General features: G+C 39.0%; 1 protein-coding gene across 12 annotated transcripts in view; it reads left to right on the forward strand.

Annotated features, from left to right (window-relative positions):
* The window catches only part of FARS2 (phenylalanyl-tRNA synthetase 2, mitochondrial), a 524,473-nt gene that overhangs the window by 89,938 nt on the left and 411,427 nt on the right, over positions 1-23,108 (forward strand). For 2 of the 12 annotated variants that reach the window (XM_059399371.1, XM_059399379.1), the window contains exon 3: positions 7,010-7,044. The exons of the other annotated variants lie outside the window; for them this stretch is intronic. The gene's annotated coding sequence lies outside the window, so the exon portion shown is untranslated. The remainder of the gene's footprint in view (positions 1-7,009; positions 7,045-23,108) is intronic. 12 annotated transcript variants of the gene reach the window in all.

The following is a 23,108-nucleotide window of genomic DNA, read 5'->3' on the forward strand; positions in this document are numbered from 1 at the left end:
AGAATGTGAGTGAGGGTGTATGTGAGGTTTAGTGAAAATCATCTACAATTTTTTCAGCCCTTATGTATCAGCTACTTTGGAAATTATTTTAAATACGTTATTTCATTTAATTTTCACAGAGACTGTGAAATGGATGTTCTTCATTTCCACTTTTCAGACAAGAAACCAAAGGCCTGTGAGGTCACATGATTTGCTCACATTCCAGGTTAGCTTTGGAAAGTACCAGAGCTGGGATTCAAACTCAGGACTTTGTCACTCTGGCAACCCATGACGGATACTGAGCACCTACTATGTAGCAGGCACTGGGCCAGGTACTGGAAATACAAAGAAAAATTCAACTGCCTTCACTTCAAGGATGACAACGCATCGTCTTCATCAAAATGCTAAGGAGACTCCACAATGACTTAATTAAAAGCACTGCATAAATGCATGGCATTATATTAGGTTGGCAGTGGTTTCCTGCCAATATGTGAAGCACTAAGAATCAATAGGAAGAAGTATATGGTTGTAAAAAAAAAAAATGAGCAGAGCCATGGAAAGGCTAATTGAAAGCGTGGAATGTTAAGAAACGCACAGATTTATTTATGTAAAGTTTGGAAGATGCTACTCTAGCAGTTTCTGGCTGGTTTTGATGATTGATGATAGACCTAAAGTAGCTGAGCTATTGAGATTAACTTAAGTTGCTTTATTTAAAACCGTGCTCTCTCAGAGAATCTTAATTTTAATGTTCCCGGAGGTATATGCCTGTGTTATGTTGGGGATAAGCAGTTTTAGAGTCAGAGAGGAAATGAAGAAAACAAGGCCAATACAACATGGTTTCAACACTATTTCTCAATATATTGCCCATGATATTGTGCCAGAGCAGCTAGTGAGAATATGGGAAGGGCAAGTAGGGTAAACACTCCTGGAAAGATGGTTAGAATCAAACAAGGGAGGAGCTATAGTTAAAACATAGTGGTTCACAAGATGCCCTTCAACGGAAGAATGGATAAAGAAGATGTGGTCCATATACACTACGAGTATTATGCCTCCATCAGAAAGGATGAATACCCAACTTTTGTAGCAACATGGACTGGAAGAGATTATGCTGAGTGAAATAAGTCAAGCAGAGAGTCAATTATCATATGGTTTCACTTATTTGTGGAGTATAACAAATAGCATGGAGGACATGGGGAGATGGAGAGGAGAAGGGAGTTGAGGGAAATTGGAAGGGAAGGTGAACCATGAGAGACTATGGATTCTGAAAAACAATATAAGGATTTTGAAGGGGCGGGGGTGGGAGGTTGGGGGAACCAGGTGGTGGGTATTAAGGAGGGCAGGGATTGCATGGAGCACTGGGTGTGGTACATAAACAATGAATTCTGTTACACTGAAAAGAAATTAAATAAACACACACACACACACACACACACCAAAATAAACAAAAAACCATAGTGGTTCAGTATTAATAATAGAAGACTAGATATTAGGAGTTCTCTTTTATTAAGCAAAATGAACAATTCTTAGGGTGGTGATAGATCAGATCAAGAATCTTGTATTGATATAGGGTTTTTACATATGACCTCTTTAATTTAATTCAAAATGCTTTTTTTTGGTTTTGTTTTGTATCAGCAACTGGTAAAACGTCGAATCGCTTAGGCATTCTTTATCACTGAGTCATTTTTTCTTTTTCTTTTTTTTTTTTTTTTTTTACTGCTTTGATGGAATTATCTCAATGAAATTGGAGAAAACTAAAAGATGGGCTTGGGAGCAGTCAGTATGTAAGTGGTACTATATATTTTGGTCTTACTTGAAGTGGGCTAGAAGGGAAGAAAGAAAAATTGTGTGTAGAGCCCACTCATTGTATGTTAGGCACCCAGCTAGATGCTTCTTCTTTTTCTTTTAAGATTTTATTTATTTATTTGCCAGACAGAGATCACAAGTAGGCAGAGAGGCAGGCAGAGAGAGAGAGGAGGAAGCAGGCCCCCCGCTGAGCAGAGAGCCCGATGCAGGCCCCCTGCTGAGCAGAGAGCCCGATGTGGGACTCGATCCCAGGACCCTGGGATCATGACCTGAGCCGAAGGTAGAGGCTTTAACCCACTGAGCCACCCAGGTGCCCCGGCACCCAGCTAGATTCTATGTGTAGAGTGTCTCTTTCCCTCTAGGTTTAAATATTGTCTATGAATCAATCAATCTTGTATCTATATAATTTCATTTGCATAGCATTTGTAACATTTTGCAGATGAGATTTCAAAGATTAAATGACTTGCTAGTTAAGGTGGGTGCAAATTTGAACCCAGAACTTTTTCCTTCAAAACCCTTGTTTTTGCTGGAGGTTGCTGCCGTCTTGGGTTTGAAAAGATTGCAGTTATCGGCAAGATAAAACATGAAGTGAAGTTATAGCATCATTTTTTACTTCCTTTTATTTTGAGCAAAATGATGATATTAAGTAGATGTTTTTAAGAGCATCCTATAGTGCATCTAAAAAATGTCTAAGGAAAGTCCTGCCCTACTAGGGTTTTGAACCTTTTTAAAGGATATAGTCACCTAGAACCTTTCTGAATTGCTGCTCTCCATTTAGAGTTGATTTTTAGAAATTCTTTTCAGCCACTACAACTTGTAAAGCTGTCTTATTTGGCTTTTGTTTTGCTTTTCTTCTCTGCACTGTTGGTATTTTGAGCAACCCTAGCTAGGTATTAGACCAGTTGCATCCAACATAAAGTATTTTGTTTGGACTTTGAACTCTCCCTTTATTCATCTTGTTTGTACACCGTCTGCTTCCTCTTCCCTCTACTTTCCTGGCTGCCCAGACTTCACTAATTTTTAGTCTTACCTCTTCCATGAGTGCATTCCTGGTCACCGTCTGTATTTGCTATTCTTTCTTCGGCACCTCTATGCTGTTCTCTTATTAATCATAGGTTCTTTCATAAATGTATTTCTGTGTTTCATTGTGAATACCATGGTGCTCCAGCTTCCTACATTTTAAATTCTTTGATTTTGTGGATGGTGATTTAAACAACAGTTCTTTGCACAAAAGTCAGATTTTAAAAAAATCTTCTTAAAAATTATTTAGTGTAACTTTATTTTACTAAAACTCTTTGCAGTACAGAGATAAAATGATTTGATCATTTATGGTGCCACAAAGGGTATAGGGAATGTAACACTCATAATTGGTGGCGGGGCTCCTTGGTGGGACTTGTAACTAGTGCATGGCCACTTGGGAGATCCATTCAGATGTATCCGTTCAGATGTAAAATGCATATGCCATTTGACCTTGCAGTTCAGCTTTTAGGAGTTGATTCTCAAAATGCTAGAATGTGTATGCAAACATGTGTACAAGGGGATTTTTTAAATAGATTTATTCAGTTTAACAAAATGTTGGAAAAATTGTCAATGTTCATCAACAAGGATGTGGCTGAATTAAATACATGGTGGAGCTTTCGTGTGATGGAATGTGGAACAATCTGCACCATTAAAAAGAATGAGGTAGATCTCAGTGTCCTACTTGACTTCTATGGAATATTATCAGTGTAAATTCTTAACTGGCAAGAATATGATATAGAGCAGTATGCTAACATTTGCGTAAAAATTAAGTCTGTGGGTAGTGAACAGAAAGGCCGTCTGTACCCCAGTGTTCATAGCAGCAATGGCCACGGTCGCCAAACTGTGGAAAGAGCCAAGATGCTCTTCAATGGACAAATGGATAAAGAAGATATATACAATGGAATATTATGCCTCCATCAGAAAGGATGAATACCCAACTTTTGTATCAACATGGACGGGACTGAAGGAGATTATGCTGAGTGAAATAAGTCAAGCAAAGAGAATCAGTTATCATATGGTTTCACTTGTGGAGCATAAGGAGTAACATGGAGGACATTGGGTGAAGGAGAGGAGAAGTGAGTTGGAGGAAATCAGAGGGGGAGTGTTATGCCTGAGTTTTCGCGTCTGAGAGACCACCAAGGAGCCAACACTGATGTACTCACACAAGGGTTTATTTGACAAGCTTAAGCTTGGGCCCAAGTATACCCGACACAGCGGAGAGGTGCTTGGACCCTGAGGTGACATGCTTAAGCTTGGGCCCAAGTATACCCAACACAGCAGTGTAGGGACCTGGACCCTGAACCAGACTACAGTCGGAGTTTTTAAAGGCAGAGTAGGAGTGGACTCGTTGGTGGGTGAGGACAAAGGGATGATGTTAGTCTCTAAGGAATTTTGGAAGCAAGGTCTTCAGGACCTTGAGGGGCTAGCTATTGTTGGGAGAAAGGTTATTTATAACCAGTAGTAAAAATCTTCTCGTGAGACTCTTCAGATGTGTATCAGTGGGTCACATGCTTGGGAATGATCACTGACACTATCTTGGAGGTTTAGAGATAAAGTTTCACATTTCTCCTATCAAGTGACCTTGTTAGTGAGATTTAGGTTTAGAAGAAATTTAACTTTATTTACATTTCCTTCTGTCTCAGCTTCTTTCAGTTTTATGGTGGGGAGGGTGACATTGGCTTTGGGGAACTGAGTTATTTGCCTCTGGAAATTGGGCTATTGTTAAATCTCTAGGACATTTGTAAACCAAGGGAGACTCCTGTATTGCAGGATTGTGATCTCTGCAAGTTAACTATTTGTTTTTCTTTTAGGGCAGCCAGGGGTGGCTGAGGAATGTCATACATACTACTGAGGGGAGGGGAGCGGGTGGAGAGGGGGTGCAAGGTGCCAGCTTTTGCTTTGTCAAGATGGCTGTACTTATGTCAGGGCTAGACTCGAGGTGAGTACAGCCTTGTTTTTCTTGGCCTCCAGAGGAGACGAACCATGAGAGACTGTGGACTCTGAGAAACAAACTGAGGGTTTTGGAAGGGAGAAGGTGGGGGTTGGGAGGGCCTGGTGGTGGGTATTAAGGAGGGCAGGTATTTCATGGAGCAATGAGTGTGCGTATAGACAATGAATCTTGGAACAATGAAAATATAAAATTTTAAAAAAGGTTAAGTCTATGGGAGAGGGCTTTATATGTGTATGTGTGTACCTACACCTATTCAATTGTATAAAACATATAAAATGTTTATAGGGAGGTACAGGAGGCAGTGGGTGTTTACTTTCACTGTTTACCCTTTTATGACATTTGAATTTTATTACCATATACATGATTTATCAGTGAATAATATTAGTTTTTAAAAGTCTGATAGTATAGATTTAAAATTCCCAAGTCTATCAACTTAGCAACAATAGATGAGAATATGTATATAAAGAACTTAGTATGGTTTCAGATATAATAATGAGTCATTTAGTAAGTTATATGAGCGGTGGTCATGGTGGAGATGGGGGTGGAGTTGTAATGATGATGTCAGAGCTTGACCTTGAAGAATCCCTAAGGGCAGGGCAGAGCAGAGTGAATTTTCCATCTCATTATCTTACCATCACCTGGGGATCTAAGTAGCCTTAAAGAGGTGGTCTCAAGTATGGAATGTTTTATATTTTGGTGCTTTGGTTTAACATTAATGATTTTTTTCTATGTTCTCTTCTATAATATTTTCTTATTTGTTTGTTTTTTAACATGAAATAATTGTAAATCACTTACTATCAGGGAAATAATTTTAAAAACTCATGTGTCCGCCACCAGGCAAAAATAAATGATTCAGTCAATATTTGCAGTCTTGACAGATGAGCCATGCTTATCTTGTGGTAATGTGGATCCCTCATCTTTTGCCACCTAGCTCCAGGTGTATATAAGCCCTACTTTGAGAAGCAAGGCTTGCTATCTACCACTTAAGATTAGGATCTGATATTGCACTTTGATGATTTCTGTGATGATGTAATGATTTCTCTGAGGTTGGTGGAACTAAATTTGGTTTCTAAGTCATGTGACCATCTCTTTGTTGCCGTTTGACCTGTAAGAGCATTGGTTCCCTGGCATATGTAACCATGCTCTAGTTCTGTGTAGTGGTCTGGAATGGGTACTTTGATATCAGCATCCTTGCTTCAGGGGTTTTTGCTGCTTTAAGGGACTCATACATTTGCAAATTCCACTTCCATTTCAGTTCTGTCCCAATCTGATCCTTTGTTATGACCTAGGTGGGAAAGGGAAACTGTAGGGAGGGCAGGTAGGAAGGACAAGACAACAAATGGCCAGGGAAAGATCCATAGTTAACCAGGGGTAACCATGTGCAGGTGCTTTGTGCTGATGTTTCTTCTTCAGAGTGCTGAGGCTCCCTGGTTTGATGGACTGTATCTGTGAAACTATAAATAGTTTTTTTTTTTTAAATTTGTGCCTTGCATTTACATATTGATGTCATTTTTTTTTTTTTTGCCAGTATTGAAATTCAGAATTGATTTAAGTAAATGCACACATATCATCCAGATAAAAACAATCTCAAACTGTTTCTTATGGTCAAATATAGGTGGGTGAAAATTAACGTGTTATGAACAATTAGTAATTGCAATGTAACTCCCCCCGCCCTTTTTAAAATACTTTCCCAATGTTATTAGGTAAAGTAAAATTACATTGAGTGACTCAGGGTGTAGAAGTATCGTGAAGGAGTTTTTCACTATTACTTCTAGAGGTTAAGTTTTGGAAAAATTATGTGACCAGTAATCAAAAAATATTTAATATTTATCAAAGTGGAAAGTAAAACAAACAAACCAAACTTTAACATTTGACATGTAAACATTGACCTCATTTTTATTTAGTTGTACTGCCCAATAGTAAGTGTTAGTACTTACTTACATGTACAAGAGGCATAGTAGATAGTGGATAGCAATGCATTTAACTCTACTCGTTTTTTACCTTTGGCCAGATATTTGGCCTTTTACAGGGAACAGAGAGACAGGAGATTTTATTGTTCACACTGTGCTGAACCCCAGAGGTACTGCCCCCACTTGCTTAAGGTCTTTCTAGTGCAAACTTAGAGAAATAGTGGACCTGTTTCTTCACAGAGCTCTTGTAAGACTTAATATGAAAAATCACAGAGGCATAACTGTATTGAGCCATTAATTTTCAACTGTTTTTTTTTTCCTATCGTGTTTTATTTTTGTTTTTCAGATACTATCTCTTTTGGGATTAAAACAGACTGAAAGGTAAGGTTGCGTTTTTGTAAGAAAGCTCAGAGTAGAGGGAAAAAAATCTTAGTTCTAAATATATCTTCAAGAGTTATAAGATAAGATAGCGTTTTCTCTGAAAGAACAAAGACATGGCAGTCTGATGGTTTTTAAAAATCTCAGACACTTTATTTCATACCCATGTAACTGACGGCTCAGAGTCTTCAAACTATTTCTAAGATCAAAGATATTTTTTCACATATTTGAGATCTCATAAATCTATGGGCAAATAAACTATTTTCCAAAGCCCAGATTTGTTTCTGAAATAAAATATAGCTTGTGTTTTCCAGATCTGTACTTAAAATGATGCAAAGAACTATTTATGTGGAGTAGAATGTTGAAAAGGCCATCAGCATTTCAAAGAGCTGATACTCTGTCCCAGAGCTCAAGTAAACAGTGCTGGCTGTATCCTTCACTGCAGAGAGTTCCCCCAATTTCTTTTCTAAACTTTCAAGTTTTTTGATATTTATAAATATCAGATGTCTTAACTTTTCATGTGGTCAAATTTATGTGTCCTCCATTTATTTCATCCGCTTCTTTTGTAGAGCAGTCATTTCTAACCCCGGATCAAGGAATTACCAATATTTCTTCTGCTTTTGTTTGTTTTCTTTTGTTTTTAAACTTGTAACAGAACATCCCACAGAACTCTCCACACTCTGTTTAGGCATATAACATGAAGTGGAGATGAGTTCATTTTTCTCCCAAATAGTTTCTTAACACTATTCCTTATGTAATTTATTTCCACACTGGTTTATGAGGATCTATATATTAAATTTAAAAAAAGGAATCTGTTCACCGTATCAGTTCTTTCACCAGTTTTCATTGTTGCTTTTTTCTTGTTATTTTTCAACAGCCTTCTTGTTTACTCACTTGTTTAGTTTTTCAAATGAAGTTGGGTATTGTTTAAAGTCCTCCTAACCACTCCCATAGAAATTTCTGTTGGGAGTTACATTAAAATAATTTGGATAGAGCTGGCATTTTATACTCTTTAGTCTCCACAGTCAACATATATCACTATTTATTCTGATCTTTCATGGTTCTTTGTAGATTTTTGCAATTTGCTTTGAATTTACCTCTTTATACCCAGTAGTCCCCCATGTTATTTACAAGGGATCTATCCTAAGACCCATAGCAGGTACCTGAAACCATAGACAATATAGATCCCTGTATATCCTCTGTTTTTTTCCTCCCTGTACATACCGATGATAAAGTTTATAAATTAGGCACAGTAACAGATTAAAAATAACTAATAATAAAATAGAATAATGATAACAGTGTAGTGTAATAGAAGTTATGTGAATGTGGTCTTTTTCTCAATTTCTTACTGTACTGTACTCATCCATCTTGTGATAATGTGAGATGATAAAATGCCCATGTGAGGGGGTGGAGCGAGGGGAACCATGCAGGCACTATGACGTGGTGTTAGGTTTCTGTCCTGCTGGCAGTACGTCAGAAGGAGGGTCACATCCTGTTCCGTGCTGACTGTGGGTAATTGGAACGGAGGAAAGTGAAACCGTGGATAAAGAGGGGACTACTTACTCATTGTTATTATAAATGATTTTTTTCATTGTAACTTTATTTTCTGTTGGTTATTACTGGGATTGAATATGCTATTGATTTTTAGGAATTTTAAGTTCATTCCCTTGAACAAACTGTTATTTGTTCTAATAGCTTATCAGTCGATTCATTTGAGTTTCTAGATCGATAGTTATGTTGTGGCCAATAATACTTTGGTTTCTTTTTTTCAGGAGCCCTGTTCCATTACTTCCTGTATGTTCTTGCATTGGCCGAGTCCTAAAATTAAAAAAAAAAAAAAAAGATTGGTTGTAAAGTACTTACTCTGTTAGGAATGTTTTTGTAACTTACCTAGAGACTGCAGGTTCCTTTCTACTGTGAGGAAAGGTTTTTCGAAATTGCCACATTTCCTTGGTAATGCATCAGTGAAATCTGTTCATATTTTGGAAGAATAATTGTAAGTTTAGAGAAAATTTGTTAAAATAGTTGCTTTGAAAACTTATTGAAAGCAGGTTTTTAAATAGATTATTATATTTTTTTTTTCCTTTTCACATTTCTAGGCAGAAACTTGGTGATAATTGGGAAAGAGAAATTCAGAGTTAGAAAATATGAGTGGGGCACCAGGGTCACTTAGTCAGGTGTCTGACTCTTGGTTTCGGCTCAGGTCTTAATCTCAGGGGGGGCTTGAGATTCTCTCCCTCTACTCCTACACCCGCTTATACACACACACACACACACACACACACACACTCTCACTCTCTCTCTCTCTTGCAAATAAATAAATCTTAAAGAAAAACATGAGTTCAGTGGTTCTAAATTAAAATCTAACTTTTATGGATAATTGTTATAATAGATATTGACTATGTAGAAAAAATAATTTCCATTAGAGACTCAGCAGAATTATCTTTCCTTTAGTAGGCAGGTAACATTTTTTTACTAGTTTACCTGCTTTTGCGGTGTGCTGTTTTCTAGCTCACGAATTGTCTCTGCTGCCAGAAAGCTGAAACCACCTGCTCAGTTTGCTTTGGTGTGTTTCCTTCCTAACCTGGGGGTACCTTTGCCTGTATGCAGGTGTCTTCCCTCTTTTCTCCTCAGCAGTCTTTTGTGTGGCTTGTCACTTGTCTGAGAGTTCTGAATAGAATCTCCATAGACATGGCGGGAGCTGTTCTCTGGAAGCTTCTGCAGCAGTGACTTGCCTTTCCCCGTGTTTAAGATGCCTGCCTTTTCTTCCATCCACTTCGTTACCAAACCTCTCTCCTGGCAGGATTTCTCAGAAGTTCCCCTCAGTGAGGAGGCTTTCTCTGATCATTTCTGCCAGTAGTTCCTCGAGTCACAGGGCGCTTTATGCTTTCTGTGTATTTGAGACATGTTTAGAGTTTCCCACCGTGTTTCACGGCTGGGTCGCATTTCCCACAAATCCCCAGTGGTTGGCACTGCCGCTGTGTTTTGAATGAATGAGTGGGAGACGGCCTGTATTTTGGTGCTAAGTGCTCTGAAACATGCTTCTTGTACTTTTTCTACATGCTGTCCAGATCTACTAGCCTTTTCTGTATATTCTCTTTTTCTCAAAAATACTATCTTAATAACGGTCACAATACATGCTTGTTACTGTTCTTTGCTGAATGTATATATTTTTCTCAAATATATTATTTTCACAGTGATCATGGCATAGAAGCTATAATACATAGGTTGTTTTCTGGGCTTCATATGTTACTATTAAAAATGAGTGGAGGGGCTCCTGGTTGGCTCAGTGGGTTGAAGCCTCTGCCTTCGGCTTGGGTCATGATCCCAGAGTCCTGGGATCAAGCCCCACATCAGTCTTTCTGCTCAGCAGGGAGCCTGCTTCCCTTCCTCTCTCTCTCTCTACCTGCCTCTCTGCCTACTTATGATCTCTGTCTGTCAAATAAATAAATAAAAATCTTAAAAAAAAATGAGTAGAAACTAGATATTTTTTTAAATGGCTTTTCCATTAAAATGAAAAAATATTGCTCTGGAAATATACCAAAAAGACATGAAAAATGCAAGATGGTAAAAATAACAGTGTGGCCAAAGTCATGACTTTGTGGTGAGTGGCACGACTGTACTTCTCTGTCATTATTTTATATACTTTTGGAAAAAATGTATTCCGTAGCCACTGTGTGTAACTTCTTAGAATCTGTCACTTAATTGGTGACAAGTTTCATCTCGTTAACAAGTTACTTAATTTTACCTATGAAAGATTCCTAACCAACTCAATCGAAGATAACTATGATATCTTTTTAGTCATGGTTAATTAGATTAATAACAATATTAATAATCGCTAAATACTTAATGAGCTCCTTCTCTGTGCCTTTCTCATTTAATCATCATAGTTAGCTAGGGTAGATCTTGAGGCTGTTTGGCTATTTATGTTGAGCCTCACTTTGTGATAAATTATCTTGCTCTGGGCAAACTAGTCAGTCACCTGTCTTTTCAGATGGCCTTGCTTCTCTCAAATGTCCAGGAAGAAGGTTTTGTTGGATTTGGGGTGGTGGCATGTGCTCCAGGGGGATGACTGTATATCCTAGAAATATTCCAAACTCATTGATTAGTTTTTAATCAGTCAAGGAGCAAATTCTCACTAAGGTCAGCTTTGGGTAAAAGTTAATCCTATTGTGTGTGTGTGTGTGTGTGTGTTTATTCCTAAGGTCTCAGAATGCTTTATAGGAATTGTCACTTTTCTTCTCTGATCCTCATGATTCCTATGTAAATAAATGAATTCATTTAATTTGAAAGTCTTTTCCTTGAGAATCAAAGCCAGGAATTCGGCATTTTACAAAATCCCTTTTCGCATACATTTCCTAATATTAGAAATTACTAGACAACCAGCAGTACCCTTTCCTTAGAGGAGAGATGGAAGTGGATCTTGGGCGTGGCTATCTGAAGCCTGTCTTGTGGTGGGCATTGGGGTCCTTCCCTGGAAGCTACCTGTTCTTTCACGTCAAGGCTGTGCCATCTTCTGTCCTTGTGTGGAGGTTGCCAAGGCTCTAAATTAATTGGATGTAGGTGGAGAAGGAGCTCTGTCTGCATGGCGGCTGAGGAGACAAAATGGAGGGAGAGATGCTTTTGGGAGTGAATTTCCTGTGTGCACGTTCCAATTTCACTTGCCTGCTGTCTGGCCATGCATACAGATTATATGTCCTGTAAGAGAAGTTTTGAGGGAAGGTGTAAGAATTATCCAGGGAGATGGTAGGCGGAGTTTGGCTGTCTCCTAGTGTGGTGTTCCCACAGCCCTAATGGGATTGTGATGGTGTCACTTTTTATTTTCATATTCTTGCCTTGAGTATCTTCTACACTGACCACTAAATTCATTTAATTTTTTGGTGGATTTTATTTTTGTCTTCAAACATGTAACCTCTACCCAGAATTATACTTTAGATACTCCAGAGTGAAAGAATTATTTGAACAAAGGCAGGCTATTTAAAACCTCTAAAAATATAGCAGGGAAGTTTCCCCCTATTACTTAGCATCACATCACATCTTCAGACTGACAAAATTCTCTGTGCTGTTATTTTTCTGTTTCCTTTTTTAATCAATGCTAAGAGCATTTGTGATGCACTTGTTTATTTATAGCACCAAGAATACAATAGAAAAGGAAAATGGAGAAGCCCCTGATTTATTTTCTTTTGGAATTTGATTTTTACCGTCATATACTATTTGATTGAAATGATGTGCCCCTTTTTCACTGCCTAATTCTGTAGGATATCAAGTCCTGTGAATTGGTAATAAAATAGCCTCTAATCAGACAATCAGAAATTTCAGTTGTATTGGGAAGCTTGATTCATGTAGCTTTTATGATTTGGAGCATCTAAAGGAAGGAGAAACCATTTGCTCAACAGTGTTTATTGAATATATACCCTCTTGGTATATAATACTTAGTGTCTTAATTCAACACCTATTTATTGTCTCAGTTTCTGGAGGTGAGAAATCTAGCCACAGCTCAGGTGGGGGTTTTTTCTTCAGAGTCTTGAAAGACTGAAATTAAGGTGCCATTGGGCTACATTTTCATCTGGAACTTGGGGTCTTCATCTGAATTTGTGTGGTTGTTGTCAGAATTCAGTTCTTTGCAACTGTTGTACGGAGGCCCTTAGCTTCTAGAGGCCTCCCACAATACCCTGTCATATAACTCCCTTTGTAGGTAATTCACATTGTAGCTCTTTGATATTTTAAGGCCAGTAGGAAAGTCTTTGCTGCTTCCAGCCTCTGTCCCCAGGGAAGACCTGCACCCTTGTGGCAAGGGCTCCCTTGACTGGCCTGGATCCATTCAGGATAATCACCCTTTTGATGAACTCACAGTTAACTGATTAGGGACTATAACCACATCTGTAAAACCCTTTCACCTTTGCCATATAACATAACGTAGTCATGGAACTGATAGTCTTCATATTTGCAAATCCTGCTCATAGTCAAGAGGAAAGGATTATATAAGGATGTGGGTTATCAGGGTTCATTTTATGTTGGACAGAGATTTTGGAGCTGAGGCTATGCTAAGTTTTTAAAGGATTACTCTTGCAACTGTGTGAAAGTTGGTTGTAGGAGAATAAGGATGGAAACAGAACAGTTAGGAATCAATTGTAAAATTTCAAGTGAGAGCTACTGGTGGTTTAGATTGGGGTGCTAATGGTGGAGATAGGTAAAAAAGTTGGAATCAACATGTGTTTTAAATATTTTGTTTATTTATTTTAGAGAGGGAGCACGTGAAGAGGTAGAGGAGCACAGGGTGGGGGGGGGGGGCAAGAATCTTAGGCAGACTCCGTGCTGAGCGTGGAGCCTAATGCAGGGCTTGATCTCAGTACCCTGAGATCATGACCTGAGCGGAAACCAAGAGTCAGACGCTTAACCGACTGATCTGTCCAGATCATCATATGTTTTAAAGGTAGAGCTAACAAAAAAGTTGCTTATGGACTCAATAAGAAGCATGAGAAAGAAATCACATGTGATTCCAAGGTTTCTGACTTGATCCACTAGAAGGACAAAGTGAGGAAGAGCACACTGGAGGGGGCAATGCAAAATCAAGAGCTTAGCGTTGGATATAATAGGTTTGCGTTTGGATGTAATAGGACTACTAGACATCCAGGTAGAAATGCTGAGTAGGCAGTAGGTTAGTAGGTTTGGAGTGTAGAGAAAGAGGTTTTAGCTAGGGATATAATCAGAATGTTTCAGTTTATGGATGGTATTTAAAATTGTGAGATGGATCAGACCACCTAGGGGAGTGAGTGTAGTACAAGAGGATGGCTTGAGGACTGAGTCCTGGGGCATTTCAGTGTTTAGAGGGCTGATGAGCAGGAATAAGCTAATGACCAGTAAGGAAGAGCTAGCGAGAGAGGAGAAGTCCAGGTGCTGCGCTGAGACCTAAGAGAAGAATGTGTTCCAAGAAAAAGAAGGGAACAACTTTGTCAAATGCTGCTGATTGTTCAAGAAGAATGGAGGCTGAGCACTGCCATTGGGATTACTAATATAGAGGTTACTGATGATCTAGACAGGAGCTACTGTTGTGGTTGAATAAATATGCCTTGTGGGTCTAATTCGCAGAGAATGGAGCAGAGGAATTAGAGACATTAATATGTAACACTTTGGAGGTGTTCTGTGGTGCAGGAGTGGAGATTAATGGATTAGTAGCTGGAGAGAAAGATGAGACTTTTTAAAAGATAGAACATATGGCAATTTGTACGACTAGGTAAATAAGGCCTAAAATAGTTCCTTAGAAGAAAACAGTAGAAAAGACTAACTACCTAGGCCACCAAAAGACAAAGAAGAGGGCACTGAAATTTTAAATTTTTACCTTCCACTTGTTAATCTTATTATGACTCTGTGATATTACTGTTTTTATTTTACTTATTTAACCAAGTCAGTACATGTGAATGGAAATCTAGATAGTCATCCTCTGGCTACCTTGCAGATTTTGGCAATCCTGAGTGCTTTTTCTTGGAGGATCCATTCCATCTTGCTACTTCTTTGCCTCCTGTCTTGCAGTGAGAAGCCTGTGTCTGAGAGTTTTGTGGTTTTTGTGGTTCAGTTTATTTATTTCTCTGATGAATTTTTGCTTATGATTCAATACTAATTTCCTTGGAAGTACTTTATTTTTAAAAAGTAGGTGAAATTAAATGTGAATTGTCTTTGACCAAGTTTTTCATGGATTAAGATCGGAGTGGAGGAACAGCCAACAGATCAGTGTTTCATTTATATCTGTCCTACGGATCTTGGAATTCTCTGCCAATAACATGAGCAATAACCAATAGTTTATGAGGAGCCAGAGTAGATGTCACACAGCCAGTGCCATCTGCTCAGAGGAGAGAAGCCTACCAGAAGAAATATAAACATACTGCCCAGGAGGGTGGGTTCCAGTCTTTTCTCTGCCACTATAGGCTGCCATGTGCTTTCATTCACAATTTACTCCTGAGAAAGGTTTTTTTCCATGTACAGAAGTTAAACATGTGGCTCTATATTGCCAGAGAACTAAAACATAAATGTGTATTTTTATGTCCAACTGTTATACAATGTCCATGTCTTTCTAGAATATTAAACTTAGGTTAACCTGAAGTGTTGATAGTTGTACAAGGTAGTGATTTTGTAGCTCATATTTTGCTTCTGTCTGTAGTCATATTGTCTGCAATCTGAAATGAACTGTTAATACTGTTAGAAGTAAGGAGTTATCAGTGGTAGTTTTATAAGGGGTAGAGCAGAAACTTGTCGTTTCTTGTCCTTTCTTCTTTTTAACAAGGTCCTAGTTACCTTGGTTCTTGTAATAAGGTATATACCTGGCCAACAGACCCGTGAAGCTCCCCACCCACCCTCTGTATTTGAGTTACTGGAATGTTCTACTGATGCTAGTTTTCATTTAGTATTTTAGTCATCTTTCTAAAATTTTCTGTCACTGACCCTCATTGCTTGGACTGTCTTTAGACATTATGGTCTTGGTGCTGGGGACCTCTGCCTTTTTCCCTTTTCCCGTTGCACGTTGAATTGGACAACTTCTGTCTTCTCAGTGGCCAGCTGACGGTGAGCCATCACTTTTATACCCTTCATTATGTCCATCTTCGTTTCAGTTGTGCTGTTAGTTTCCACTCAGTTTCAGAAAAATAAGTAAATGTGACACACTTTTTAAATAATTGTACAAGTGAATGTTGCTTGGCAAAGTAGAACTGTTGGTGACTGTTCTCCACTGTGATGAAGTGGTGAAATGTGTGTGTCCTGAGGCTATGTGGCTCAGGAGAGGTGGTTGGATATTGTCCCCTTTAGGTATTTGAAAGCACTGATTGCATGGATGTTACGCTGTAAAGTTGTGGTGCACCCACAAATAACATTGTGATCCTTGCTGATTGTCTTCTGGGGCTGTTTTCTCTTCCGTAAGATGACCAAGTTGGTCTTTGTGGTCTTTAAGACTGTTTCCAATGTGATCACTATGATTTTACTTAAACTTTCAGATCCTTACACAGAAACAGAGTATTCTTATTTAGATATAACTTGAACAAGTTAATTTATCTTCTTTTTACTCAGACCAGCCCAGAGAAGAAAGTGGGAATTATGATGATTTATTTTTTAACTTTCTCTCTCTATTTAAGATTAAAATTTTTTTTTTTTACTTCTTAACTAAAATAATTGAAGGCAGCTTATAATAAGGGTAACAATTTATCATACAGTATAAAAATAAAGAGGACCACATAGGGAAGTGGAAATGAAAGTGAAAAGAACCATACAAAAAATGATAAATATGGTGATTTAAGGGTTGTGGATGCCCAGTGGTGTCGAAAGGCAGAGAGACAGGCTTCCCAACAGGGAGAAAGTGAGCCAAGCTACCAACTAGTGGTGCCAGGACCCTGCGGGGGGGTTATCCAGGGGCTGGACGGGGTCTTGGTCTCCTCAGTTTTATACCCTGTAGACTCTCATTCCTCTCCTCTTAGGACTGTGGCATCAGTGTTATCACTTAAGAGTTTTGAAATGAAATTCACCTCCCCAGGCCCTTTAAAAGAAGGGAAACAGTTTACTAGGTGTAACCAACTAAAATGTGGCAGTGGTCTGTGGCAGTGGTCTATGTCTGTAGCAGTGGTCTGGGGGTCTGATGAAGGCTGAGGCCGAGCCTTGCCCTGTTCTGGAGCGCCCTCTGCCTGCTTTGCTGGAAGCACTGGGCTGGCTCCGGCCTCCTTTCCTGAGCTCTCAATGCTTGTTTCTGAGCATGTGGTCACCGACATGGATGTCAGCCTAGATTTCAGTTCACCAAACGTCACAGAAGCCATTGCGTTTTTTCATGTGGGGACCTCAAGGCGAGTGGCCTCCAGGTCCAGTTTCTCTGTGTCTGAAATCGTGATTCAGAAAGGCCACCATGGCCACTTCCTGCAGAGAGACTGGCTGTCGTGGTGGCAAGGACCTGGTTCTCTGCGGGGAGTATTGCTGGCCAGTGCCATTGCCGCACAGGAGAGGGGACATGGAGATGACGCTGTAGGGGAATCACAGGGGTTTGTAACAGATCCAGCTGACCTGAAGGGGGGCCCTCAGGTGGGTAACGGGGCAGGGCAGCTGTCTGGCCTTCTCCTCATGTCTCATGTGACCTGCGGTATCCTCCTGGATACACTCTGCCTCCCTATTCTGCTCCACTGGGAGGCCAGCTATTGGCAGCTGAGCAGGTGGCTTGGGGAGGAGGCAGTGTGTAAGAGGAGCGGGTGGTCACAGAGGCAGCACGAGTATACCTTTCTGAAGCCTCCATCTGTGTTAGAGGACATGTTGTGCCCAATGATAGTTTCTGTTCAACCCCCAGGACCCTGTGCGATGGGAGTGAAGGGGTCTTGATCAGAACAACTGAGATTCATCCTCATTATCCAACTCAGTGGAAAAACTGTGGGCTTTGGAACATCGGAAGATGCTTACCAGTACCCTTTTTGGTGTGTGTTAACCGAAGCCTCATTTTCCTTTTCTACAAAATAATATCAGTCTTGGACTGTGACAGTGACTAAATGAGATAATATATGTGAAGTGCCCAGTTAGTGACTCAACAAATAATAATAATGCCATTATTATTATTATAAGTATTTGTTTGTTCTTCTACCAGACGTTTAGTAAGAGATGTTAGTAAAGAGATAGGTAGCTTTTGGGGATGGTGGTCTTTTGATTCCTCCATAAAGGTGAAAAATCTTAAAGGCAAGCTGCTATTTTGACATTTGAAGAATATCCGAAAGACCTAGATAAAGTTGGTAGCTTGACAGGGGTACGCCGCATCCCCAGGTAGCTTCAGTTGAGAGGCATCTTGATTATCCAGAAAGATCAACTCCAGAGCTCCGCTAGACAACAGTTTACCTGCAGTTTCTCAGACACATGCATACAAAAGACGTCCTCACGCTCTTTGTGCAGAACAGGTAATAGAGATTTAGAGAGGAGAGTGATTTCAGTTTAGTGTTTGAATTTTGTGTTTGAGAATAGCAGGCAATTAAATGCTGGAAGGTGGCATAGGAAAGTGACTTGAACTTTAAAAACGTTCCTTTTCCTCTATTCTCCTACTTCACCCGGAGTTACTCACATTTATATTAATTATCTCCATAGCTCATATTAGGTTATACAATAGAATCTGAATTTCAAATAAATGTCAAAATCTGAAAATAGGCCTATAATCTTACACAGGCAGCTATGAAGAAAATGGACTTTCTGTTTTTGAAGCATTTTGTCCTGTGAAGCACAGACCTTATTTTTCAAATACCTTGTCACCAGTGTAACTAGAAAATCTCATTAAATACTCCTCAGGGGTGCCGGGGATCATGGCAGGATGCGGAGTTGCAGAAGAAGGAGCAGGGGCCTGGTCGCACCTCGCGAGCCTGGGCCTGGTCCGCCTCACACTGACTCCCAAGGATGACCTGTCCCCTAGAAGTCTCTTTCCTAGCTGACCACTGTTTCTCATCTGGAAAGTCAAGATAGCAAACCAGTGGTCTTCAGGTCTTTCAGTATTTCATTTCTACGGGGAGACATAGGAGGCCCTGCTTTGCACATCTTACCAGATATTCCTGAGAAAGATGGGTGTTTTGTTCCTTGTGGAGTCCCCTGGTTCTTGTTTGGATGAAACTCGTCATCACCTCCAGCAGTGATTTTCTGTCTGGTTGTGCATGTGTGTGTTTCTTTGCACCATTGGTGCCTTTAAAGCTATTTGCACAAAATTCCAGTTTATTAAGTATATGAGAGTAGAGCAGCCGCTATGGGGTCATGAGGGTCAGGGTCCTTCCTGTCTAATTTTCACCCCCTGAGCCACTTCCATAGAACCCAAGGTCTGAAAACTAGACATTACAGGATGGGAGCCATGCTCTTGAGTGCACCACCGTGTGCTTGGTCTAATCCCATTTTTACTTTTGTCCACTTTTTCATTTTGTTATGAAAAATTTCATGAGCATACAGTCCAATTTCAAAAACTTTTACAATGAACCTCTGTAAAGCTACCACCTGGATTCTTCTTCTTCTTCTTTTCCCATTTATTTATTTGACAGAAAGAGAGCACGAGCAGGGAGAGGGAGAAGCAGACTCCTTGCCCCATACAGGACTCGATCCAGGACTCTGAGATCATGACCTGAGCCGAAGGCAGTGACCTAACCAATTGAGCCACCCAGGGGCCCTTCTTTTTTTTGAATCTGTTAATTGACATATTACTGCGCTCATTTTACCACATATCTGTCTGTCGCTCTGTCCATCCTCCATCCAGTCCATCCTTTTTTTTTTTTTTTAACAAATTTCAAAGTAAGTTGCAGACATTCTCCAAATACATATAAAAATATAATTCTGTTTTTGAAGGCAAAATTTCCATACGGTGAAATGCATGTATGTATGTGTGTAATCCAAACGCCTGATCAAGATGCAAAACATTACTTATGTTACATACCCCAAGAAGTCTCCTCATGCCCTTTGGAAGATTAATGTTCATTCTTACTCTCCAAAGGAAGGCATTCTTTTAATTCTTTGTCCAATACAGGTTCGTTTTATCTATTGTAATACCTTACATAAAGGTAGTCTTTTGTGACTGGTTTCCTTCATTCATCATCACGTTTCTTAGACACCCATACTGTTGTGCCTTTAGTAACTTGTGTGTATGGATGTAATGGTATGTCTGTAGGATACCATGGTTTGTCCTTTCTTACACTGATGAACATCTGGGCTGTTTCTGTTTTGAAGCTGTTCTCAGTAAAGTTATAATGAATGTTTTCATACAAGTCTTTTTGAAGACATTTTCTCTTGGTTAAATAGCTAGGGTTAGAATTGTAGGGTCATAGGATAGGTGTGTGTTTAGTTCTATAAAACATTACTCTGAAGAGGTGGTATCATTTTACCCCATCCCTAACAAATATACATGAGTTTTGTTTGCTTCTCATCTTCTCCAACAGTTGGTATTGTCTTTTTTTTTTTAAATTAATTAATTATTTTAAATTTAAATTTTTATTTATTTGTCAGAGAGAGAGCACAAACAGGGGGAGCAGCAGGCAGAGTAGCAAGTTCCACTGAGTGAGGAGCCCGATGCAGGACTCGATCCCAGGACCCCGGGATTATGACTTGAGTCACAGGCAGATCCTTATCCGACTGAATCATGCAGGCACCCCAGTGTTGTCTTTTAAATTTTAGTTATTATACTGGTATAATAATAATTAATGGTAATAGTGCTAATAACTAGTATTGGTATTTCACTAGGCTTTATTTGCATTTTCCTACTGACTGTTGATGTCAAGCACTTTTATATGTGCTTATCAGCCATTCATATATCTTCTTTGAAGTGTGTTGAAATTATTCTTTTGTTTTTAACTCAACTCTTTGTCTTTTTACTATTGAATTATAGGGACTTTTTATATATCAGAGCTTCCATATTCATGTTTTGCAAATATTTTCTCCCAGTCTTTGGCTTCCCTATTTATTTTCTTAAAGATGTCTTTTGAAGAGCAGAAAATTATAATTTTCAAAAAATTCATCTTATCAATACATTCTTTCATGATTACTGCTTTCTAATTTCCAAGAAACCTTTGTCTACTCCCAGGTTATGAAAGTATTCTCATAACATTGTCTTCTAAAAGCTTTCCGTTCAGTTGATTAGTTTTTATGTTTAGGTCTTTGATATATCTTGAATTAATTTATGTAAATGCTCTGAAGTGGTGGCTCTGCCCTTTTACCACTCCCCAACATAATCTCTGGTTTCTGGTACTCTGGCTGACTGGTTATTCTTCTAATGTATATACATTCATGACTGTGTACTTGCATATTCTATTCTTTCTTCTCTCTCCTCCATAAATATTGAGTGTTTATAATGTGTTAGGTGTTAGGCTTAGTATTGGATATATACTATTGAACAAAATATAAATAATCCATGCCACTGTGCAGCTGGTAGTCTAGTAAGGATAAATACACACTAAGCAAATAAACACCAATGCTTTTATATTTATGTCTGTTGAAGTCTTATTTATCCTTTAAAATTCACCTTAATTGAATATTTCAAAACCAGTCAATGTAATCTACCATATCAACAGACTAAAGAAAATCATGTGGCCGTATCAGTTGATATAGAAAAAATATTTGACAAGCTCCAGTACTCATTCAAGATAAAAGCTCTCAGCAGACTAGAAATAAAGGGGAACTTTCTCAATTTGATAAAGGGCATCTATAAAAGTCCTCCAGTTGGGGTGCCTGGGTGGCTCAGTGGGTTAAGCCTCTGCCTTTGGCTCAGGTAATGGTGTCAGGGTCCTAGTATTGAGCCCAGCATCGGGCTCTCTGCTCCGCAGGGAGCCTGCTTCCCCCTCTCTCTCTGCCTGCCTCTCTGCCTACTTGTGATCTCTGTCAAATAAATAAAAAATCTTAAAAAAAAAAAAAGTCCTCCAGTTAACATCCTATTTAATGCTAAAAGACAGAATGCTTTCTCTTTAAGTTTGAGAAGAAGGCAAAGATGTCTTCTCTTTACTCTCTATTCAACTTTGTTTTGGAAATTCTAGCCACTGCAGTAAGGCAAGAACAAGAGATCAAGACATTTAGATTGGAAAAGAAGAAACAAAACTATCCCTATTTACAGATTATATGGTTGTCTGTAGACTATGCCAAAGAATCTACCAAAACCCAAACCAAACAAAACAGAACGCCCTTCTAAAACTAATAAGTGATTTCTGCAAGGTCATAGGATATAATACCAACAAATAAAAATCCATCACATTTCTACACACTAGTAAAGAACATGTGGGAACCAAAATTACAAACACAAAAGTAACTACAATCATTCTTCAGAAAATGAAATACTTTGGAATATATGTAATGAAACCTGTCTTGGATCTCTATGCTAAAGATTATAAAATGTGAATTGAATGAAGTCAGAGACCTAAATAAATGCAGAGACATACTGTGCTCACAGATTGGGAGACTCAAAATAGTGAGGATGTTAGTTCTCCCTCAATTGTTCAATGCTATTATTACGAAAACCTCAGCAAAGCTTTTTTTGTTTGTTTGTTTTCACTTAAAGACGTCCTTGATGAAGCAGTAGAAATTATTAATCCTACTAAATATTCATCTTTGAACCACCTATCTTAGAAATGTATATAAAAGTTTTTATTTTTGGACAGTTTTAGATTTATAGAACAATTGGAAAGATAATTACCACGCATCCCATACCCGGTTTCCCCTCTTATTAACATTTTACATTAGTATGGTACATTTGATACAATTAATGAACTAGCATTGATACATTGTTATTAATTAAAGTCCATACTTTCTTCACATTTCCTTATTTTTAACCTAATATCCTCTTTCTGTTCCAGAATCTCATCTAGGGTACCATATTATATGTAGTCATCTCTGTCTTGAGCTGTACAGTTAGACTTTCCTCGATTCTTATGATCTTGACAGTTCGAAGGAGTATCTGTGAGATACTTTTAGAATGTCTCTCAGTTGAAATTTGTGGGATGTTTTTCTCAGGATTAGACTGGGGGGATGTTTTCTGGGAGAACCACCACAGTGGTAATGGCCGTTTCATCACATCATATCATGGGTTCATACTGTCAGTGTAACTTATCACTGTCAGTGTTGTCCTTCATCACCTGGTTGAGGTGGTGTTTCAGGCTTCTCCCTTGTAAAGTGACACCCTCATTCCCTTCTCTACATACTCTTTGTTTGTTTGTTTTTAACTAATAGATTTTCTTTTTTAAAAGACTTTATTTATCCATAAGAGAGAGAGAGAAAGAGAGAGTGGGCACCAGCAGGAGGAGAGACAAAGGGAGAGGGAAAAGCAGGCTCCCGCTGATCAGGGGAGCCTGACTTGGGGCTGATCCCAGGACTCTGAGATCATGACCTGAGCCCAAGGCAGGCACTTAGCCTGTGAGCCACCCAGGTGCCTCTTTGAAACCAGCAAGACTTTTTATACATAAGCTTCTTCTAAAATTTATAGGCAAAGGCACAGGTCCTAGAACAGTTAAAAATCATCCTGAAAAAGTCAGTGGAATCACTCTGTTAGGTAAAGTAGGGCATATGGTATTGGTGGAGGGATAGATCCAAAATAGAGAATCTAGAAAAAAGCAATTTAA

This window comes from Mustela nigripes, chromosome 5, assembly GCF_022355385.1.
Source record: "Mustela nigripes isolate SB6536 chromosome 5, MUSNIG.SB6536, whole genome shotgun sequence".
NCBI classification, from domain to species: domain Eukaryota; kingdom Metazoa; phylum Chordata; class Mammalia; order Carnivora; family Mustelidae; genus Mustela; species Mustela nigripes.